The following is a 7,772-nucleotide window of genomic DNA, read 5'->3' on the forward strand; positions in this document are numbered from 1 at the left end:
AGCCTTTCAGCTTTTCAGAGGGTGAGAATGCCCTGCTAGGGAAGGCTGAAAAATGCTCGGAGCCTGCACAGGTCAAAGAGCCCCTTGATTTTGTCTGTGTTCCAGTCCCTGGCTAAAGAAACGGCAGAACAAGCGCAGCTGTTGCTTGCCTTTTCCCTCAGAGGTTTTGCCAGGCGCCGGGCCAGCCCGGGCGCTCCGGGGGAAGGCCGGCAGCGCCCAAACCCCGCCGCTTTCCCGGGGGCGTCGCTTGCGAGAGCGCCCCCGAGCGCCGGGCCGGGCCTCACAGTCGCCGCCTGGCGGACACGGCCGGGAGCGGCACTGCAGCCGCGCGCGGCGCCGCAGCCGCGCGCCCCCCCCCACCCCTTGGCGAGACCCGCGGCGCCTTTCGCGAGTACGGGCCTTTGTTCCCTAAAACCTGCCCTTGCCTAGGAAAAGCTGAGCAATTCACAGAGTTGCTGTTTCCAGCCCAGCTTCCCAAAGGATTTCTCTCTCCCGGCAGCACAGACAGGGGCCCCGAGGCAGCGCAGACCCTCCCCGCGGGGGAGGGGGGGGCGCAATGCCAGGGCACATCCGAACCCGGCCCTGCGGCGGCACGCAGGTGCAAGTTTCTCCGCAGAGGCGAGAAACTTGCCTGTCGCTTCCCCTGCCTGCGGTCGCCGATGGCCGCGGGAGAGGCAGAAGAGCGGCCGCGCCCCCCCGCCGCGCCCCCCCACCGCCGCGCCCCCCCACAGCGCCCAGGTTACCCCGGGGACGATCTCCGTCGGATCTGCCGCCGTGGGTCGCTTCCAGGGGGGGAAGGCGGCGGCGCAGCCCCGACAGCATCTCCAGGCCACGGCGGGACCGAGCGGGGCGGGGACGGGGGCGGGAGCGGGAGCGGAGCGGAGCGGAAGGGGGGCGGTGCCTGGGCTTCTCGCGGCGACCGCCGCGCTCCGCGGCGCCGAGAGGGGGCTGCCGTCGCCGGTGCCTGCCGCCGCCCACGAACCTGCCGCCCGCGCCCGGCGCCGCCGAGCGCCCCGCCTTGTCCCCACAGCGGGAAGCGGCGCGGCGAGACGGCGCTGCGGGCGCGGGGCGGGGGTCCGGGTGGCGGCGGAGGTCAGGCAACAGGATAAACGCCTCTCTAAAGCGAGGGGGCCTCTCGCCGCCATCTTTAGAGTGGCCTCGGCTAAGTTCCGGTTTTGGCGGCGCCATCTTGAGTGTGGCCTCGGGGCGGACTTCCGGGCCGGGGCCGCCATCTTTAGTGTGGTCGTTCCGGTCCTGGCGGCGCCATCTTTACTGTGGGCTTGGCGGACTTCCGGGCCGGGGCTTTGGAGGACTTCCGGTCGCTCTCTACTTCCGGGGACCGGGTTTACCCAAATTAGCGTCCCTCCTCGCTAATTTCTGCGCTTTCACCCCGAAAAATCTTCATGTTATTCCCCCCACACACACCCCGGGAGGGACGGGAGACCGCGAGTCCCGCCCTGCCGCCGGAACCGGCCCTTAACTCGACCAGGGAGCGCTGCACCGGCACGAGAGCCACCGCGCATGCGTCGCCGGTCCCTCTCCTGGCTGCCCTCAGTTACCACGTGATCGCCGGCGTCTTTCCAACGACTGCGCACGCGCCGGCGTCGCCACCTTGGCTCCCCCCCCCACCCCGCCGCCCGACCGCCCGGCTTCGCTTTCTTACTGCGGCTCCCCCTCCACTTTTTCGGCTCCCTGGGGTTCCCTCACCCACATTTTGGGGTCCCCTTCTCACATTTGAGGGGTGATGACCCCGCAATTTACGGTTCGGGGGGGGGGGGGGAGGAGAGGAAACGGGGTGCCCAAGAAGGGGGTTTTTTGTTTTTTTTTTCTCTTTTATTTCATTTTCATTTTATTTCCTTTTTAGTTTTTTTGCCTTTTTTTTTTTTAATTTTCTTTTCTATTTTATATTTCCTTTTTTATTTCGGTTATTTTTTATTCCCTTTATTTTTCATTTGCTCTCCCAGTGCTCCCCAGTAACACCCAGTGCTCCCCAACAACCACCAGTAACACCCAGTGCTCCCCAAAAATTGACCCCAAACCGACCCAAATCACCCCAAAAGCTGACCCAAAACTGACCCCAAAACCTGACCCAAATCATCCCAAAAGCTGACCCAAAACTGACCCCAATCACCCCAAAAGCTGACCCAAAACTGACCCAAATCACCCCAAACAATGACCCCAAACTGACCCCAAAAACTGACTCAAATCATCCCAAAAACTGACCCAAAACTCTGCATTTATTTGGCATCATTTCCTCTCAAAAACAACATCTCCGATTTAGTTGATTGCTAAAGCCATCATTTTAAAATCATCTCAGGAATCAAAAGGGACTGGAAAACACACAGAAATCATTCCTGCACCCACCAAATCATTAGGAATTGGAACCCGATTCCCTCATCTCTCTCCTTGTTCTTCTTGGCTGGAAAACCTGATGATCCCCGCTGGCTATTTTTAGGCTGCTTTTCTTCCACAGCTCCTTTCCTCCCGGCTGAAACCTCCTGGCATATTCAGGGCTTAGCTGGAGGGAAGCCCCTCTGAAGTATTTCCTCTCGTGGCAATTCTGTGGGATGAAGAAGTAAAAAAAGCACATCAAGAGCTCCTTCTCCCCCCTTCCTTCGCAAACACCCTCCCAGTTTGTCCTTGGCAGCTCCATCCCCCCGGCACCCGCACCCGACGCTTCGGCTCCGCTGGCAAAGGGACAGCAAGTGCACAAGCAAGTTCAGTGCTGGGCAGGGGCTCCCTGGGGAACGGCACTTCAGTGCTTTAGTCCGTGGCCTTTCCTGCTGCCCTCCCTCCTGGAAGCAGAGGATGACCCGGCCCTTGTTTCTCCCACGCTCGCAGACCCAGGTCCTGCTCCCTTGGCCCCACTTTTCTTAGCAGACCCGGCATCATTTCCCAGGGTCCCCAGGAAACTTCTGCACTTGACCCATTGCTAAGTGCAGAGCACAGGGCAAGGGAAGGACAAATTTCTTGGCACCCACCCCCTGGAATTTTCCTTCTCCGCAGCACGCTCCCGTTCCCGCTGTCTCTGGAGGTGCCCGCACGAGTCCTCCTTCTCCCAGCACCTCAGAGAATGTCCTTTTCACCCAGGTCCTGCTTACCGTCGGCCAACAAAACACGCTGACAACATTTTTCAGGATGCCAGTGGAGAGATATTAGAGCACACTGCACAGGGAAGCTGAGCCTGCCCCATCCCTGCACGTGTTCCAGGCCAGGCTGGACGGGACTCGGAGCAACCGGGGACAGTGGAAGGTGTCCCTGCCCACGGAAGACAGGCTGGCCTTTGAAGGTCCCCTTCAAACCAAATGGCTCTGGGATTCCCCTCCAAAATCACTACCAAAGGGACACAGCAATCAAAGCAGAGGGACTGCACTCCCAGCTTTTCTTACCTGCAGGCACACACAGCACAGCAGCTTGCTAAAGGTAAGGTTTCTATCTGCACAGAAACCCAGCAATGAACACCTGCTCTAAGGGGACAGAAAGCTGCTTGTGGATCCCAGACACAGGACAGACTCCATCAGCACCTACTCGCCTCATCTAAGGAACAGTGCAGCCAACAGCAGAGCTTTCTCATATTCTGATCTGACTGTTTCGCCTTTTCTAAAGTATTTCATTATTTCTAGTAGGTCCACTGCTTTAGCTACACAGCGGGGTTTCTTCCAAACCTGTGACTGACACAGGACGAGCTGAGTGTGACCAATCCCACAGGAACTAAAGCCCTGCTCCTCTAACATGGAGCTGCTTTCACATTTCTGCTGTGAGGACAAAGAAGCACTGTACTACTTCACGAGGCAAACTCTTCAGAAAACTTCTGCAGTAAACTTTATCTTCCTGGGGAGGTACCTGCCAGTGTGCTGCCCTGCACACACACGCTGCCCATGTCCTTCCACAAGTGTTCCAGCTGCTCTCTCTTTTGTTTATTTTGAGCTTTCTCCCGTAGACAAAGATTTACATGTGGATTCTGAGAACATTTAAAACATCAGGAGAAGAGAAACCTCACCCAAACCCAGCAGCCTGTCCCCCAGTCAGAGAGCAGAAGTCACTACGCAGGTCTTACATTTCAACTCAGGTTACACAGAACTTCTGACTAAGCATGGAAAGCAACCTCCAGTCAGGTGGGATTCTAGGACGTTTTCAGCAGCGCCGGGAAGCCAAACTCTGTGTAGCTGTGCCTGCAGAGAACTGTCCTTTGGACAGCCAGAACTCAAGGTGAGCAGAGCTACTGATTTTGGCACTGCAATTCAGCCTTTCTTACTAAGTCAAACTAGTACTCTTCACTGGTGCAGGAAGATACAGGGATAGTCTCAACAAATCCCTTTGGAAATTTATTTTTAAGAACTCTCTGTCCATCTGAATGGAAGACACAATCTTATTTCCCAATCATTTTCACACAATTAGCTCAAATACTAGCACTAAACCAGTGAGCAACATCTGTTTTACAAAATCTTTAGTTTTGTAAAGATATGCCTCCACCACATCTAGGAAAAAAAAGGCAAATGGTGGACTCCTTCAGGACAGGAGTTTTCCCACAGTGAGTACGACTAGTAAATGAAATGTTAGACCCTCTCAACATAAAGGCAATTGTGTGCACAAAAGTGACCCAAGATACACTGTTCAGGTGTAAAACAGCTAAAAACACTTACCAGTGTTTTTCTCAGGCGCTCGTATTCTGGCCGATACTCTCTGAAAAGGTGAATAAAGGGAGTGCATTCAGTCTGAAAAACACATGATTTGTATTGCATAAGGATCATCCTGGAGGCTTCTTTTTACTCACAAAAAAAAGTTTTCTCTAGGCTTTCATGTTTGAGAGACATTTCAGAAAGACAGTACTTTTTTCCCCAGATTTGGATTCTGAAACCAATGGATGCAAAATCAATGAACATACTTCATTAAAACAGCAACAATTCAAAACTTGGTATGGAACTACAAGAAAAAAATTACTTCACAGACTTGCTGGCACAGATAGCTTTTACTTTTTCACGGAACAGCACAAAAATTCATCTCTGAATAGTTCCTTTTTACTGCTGCTTTTTATGCTGATACTGGACACCCTAAGCTACCTTGGCTATGGCAACTGTACACTCCTTCAAATCAAAGGAGCAGACTCATGAATCAGGACCTTCAGGAAGTGGTCACTGGGTCGCGGACCAGAAGTTATCCCCTTACCTCTCCTACTCATCTACAGCTTTAGAAAGCTGGGTAAAAATCTCCCCCAGTCCTGTGCCAAACACTGCAGAAACACCAACCACCTGGAAAAGAGAACACACCAGAACTAGAGAGTAACTGAGCCAGATTTTTAATACAGAAAAAAAACCAAAATAAAAACAAACAAACAAACAATCCCCCACAACGACAACAAAAAAAATCAACACCACCGAAAAACCCAACAACAACAAACTACTAATCTAAACCTAACAACACCCATTTAATCAGCACAGTGGCCTAAGAGTGGGCAGTAACACTTCTGCTTCTGTCCAGCCCGCTTTCAAACTCTTCCTCCACTTGCTGTTCATGTTTGTTACTTCTGCTTTTTGGTTGTCGGTGATTTTGTGTTTGGTGAGTTGTTAGGGCATTTTGGGGGGCGTTTCTTTGGGGAAGGAGGTTTGTTTGGTATTTTGTAACACTGTAGGGCAATTCAAAAGAAAGGTCAAGTCTTTCTGCTGTTTACTTGTTTATTGTTAATAACCCAAGTTCTCATTCTGCATCTAGGGTTATACGTGGTTAGCAAGTATCAGTGTACTAGAATTAAAGTGCAAAAGAGACAACAAGAACTGACCTTTTGGCTCTGAAATAGTCTAATAGTCTAACTTTTTATTTAGCCAAAGCACATTTAAAAGGTCCCCAGAACAGCAAGAGAGGGAGAATTTAATCAGTTGCTATGACAATACATTCAAAATGCACATCTACTTTCTAATTTCAACTTGTCTCTCATTACACTTCTGGCCATTTGTTCTGCTTGTATTAAATCAATTCTCTAAAAATACCTTGAATTAAGACTATTACCAGCCAGAATCCTACACCCTCTAACGAAAATTCTCCCTCTTTTTCATAGGCAAGACAGTCTCAACTACTGACTTCCAAATGGAAGACCTTTCCCAACACAGCCTTGCATTTGATCATTAATACAGTAAATATGCAGACAGCTCTCCAAAGGATTTTAAGCATTAAGGCCAGGCGCTGTGCCAATATATATAAATATTTATACTTTCCCTGCACTTCAGTACAAGCTGCCTTTTACTCCGTAATCCTCCTCATATGACCTGCTCTCCATCCAGTGCTCCAACAGTCCTGACAGGCAGATAAACATGACCTGATCAGCAAATAAGGAACAGGAAGTATGTTAGTTCTGTATATGGGACCACTACAATCCCTTTTGAAATTCTGTATATTGTTCCACATAGGACACTCACAATAGTTTTGGTTTGGCTCTGTTATCATTATCTACATGAATGGAATCATTTCGTTCCTGTAATATCCACACAGCCGAGAAGGCTTGCTTTTTCTTTAGTAAAAGCTGATGACAAACACAATCAGCTAAAACCTTTAGCACAGACTATGGGATCATTAACAGCCTCCAGTGTATACTGTTGTCAGAGAAACAATTAATTTGTCCTCTCAAAACCTGGTTGAGTGGAATAACAATCTTCTTCTTGCACAAGCAAATATAAAGGGTTTTTTTGTTCATTTATTTGCTTTGGAGATTCTTTCCCTTCTTCCTATGCAGTACATTGCCCAACTGTACTTGACACTTTCAGAACAAGGAAAATTACCTCAGGTGGGAAATGCTGCAGCAAAGAACACTGCCTCTTACCAGCCTATCTGAGCTTTCATCTTGTGATTAATCACAGTTCAATATTAAATTATTCAGGCTGCCATTCAGTGTGACAAGCTGCAGTGTAACAAGCTGCAGCGTGACCTCAACACAGGTCATCAACAGATTACAGTTCCAAAGGGCAGTGCAAAGCCCCTTTACAGAAGGACAGAATGGTGGGGGTTGGACAATACCTCTGGAGATCATCTAGTCCAGTCTCTCCTGCTCAAAAAGCGGGATTAGGCAGAAGAGGTTGCTCACAACTTTGCCTGAGCAAAAGTGTTTTAAGCATCTCCAGGGATGGAGACTCCACAATTTCTCTGGACCAGTCCAGAGGAGAACTTCTTAAGTTATTGTTTTCAGTGGGAAGGTAGGGACAGAAACAAGCGATCCCAAAACTTCAAACTCATCCCCACAGCGGTCCAGAGCAGCTCGAGACCAGGCTCCTGCCTTCCCAGGGCCAGGCTCTTCTCTCTGCCAGGCACCCACCAGCCGGGCACTGCCCTGCCCGGCGGCCCCGAGCGCTTCAGGCGCCGGCCCGGCCAACGCCTCGCTCTGCGCGGGCGCCGCTTCCAAAATCGCTACCCAAGAGACACAGCAATCAAAGCAGAGGGACTGCACTCCCAGCTTTTCTTACCTGCAGGCACACACAGCACAGCACGTTGGACATAAAAGCCACAGGGTTAGTCCTGCCAGAGGCGTCCGGCACACCCACGGCGACCGAAGGAAAACAGGGAGCCTGGGAACACGGAGTAAAAGACACCTTAATTAGGACTACACTGAGCACTAGCCAGGTCATTCCCACAGACAGCTTCACCGTCCAGTCACACAAAAAGCACTGACCTACCAGGGCCCCAGTTAGGATGGCTCCTGACGCTGACACCTCCCTTTGCCCCGGGGGATCAAGAAGAACATCCCTGGGAAGAAGTCACCCCCAACAACAAAAAGGCAAAATTAGTGA

General features: G+C 51.3%; 1 long non-coding RNA gene across 1 annotated transcript; it reads right to left on the minus strand.

Annotated features, from left to right (window-relative positions):
* Positions 1-4,642: 4,642 nt before the first annotated feature.
* On the minus strand, positions 4,643-7,543 carry LOC135408073 (uncharacterized). The gene is made up of 3 exons (XR_010427229.1): positions 7,449-7,543; positions 5,167-5,249; positions 4,643-4,715 (listed from the first exon to the last, which is right to left on the minus strand). It is a non-coding gene; the product is annotated as an uncharacterized LOC135408073 (long non-coding RNA).
* Positions 7,544-7,772: the final 229 nt, after the last annotated feature.

This window comes from Pseudopipra pipra, unplaced genomic scaffold (assembly GCF_036250125.1).
Source record: "Pseudopipra pipra isolate bDixPip1 unplaced genomic scaffold, bDixPip1.hap1 HAP1_SCAFFOLD_166, whole genome shotgun sequence".
NCBI lineage: Eukaryota > Metazoa > Chordata > Aves > Passeriformes > Pipridae > Pseudopipra > Pseudopipra pipra.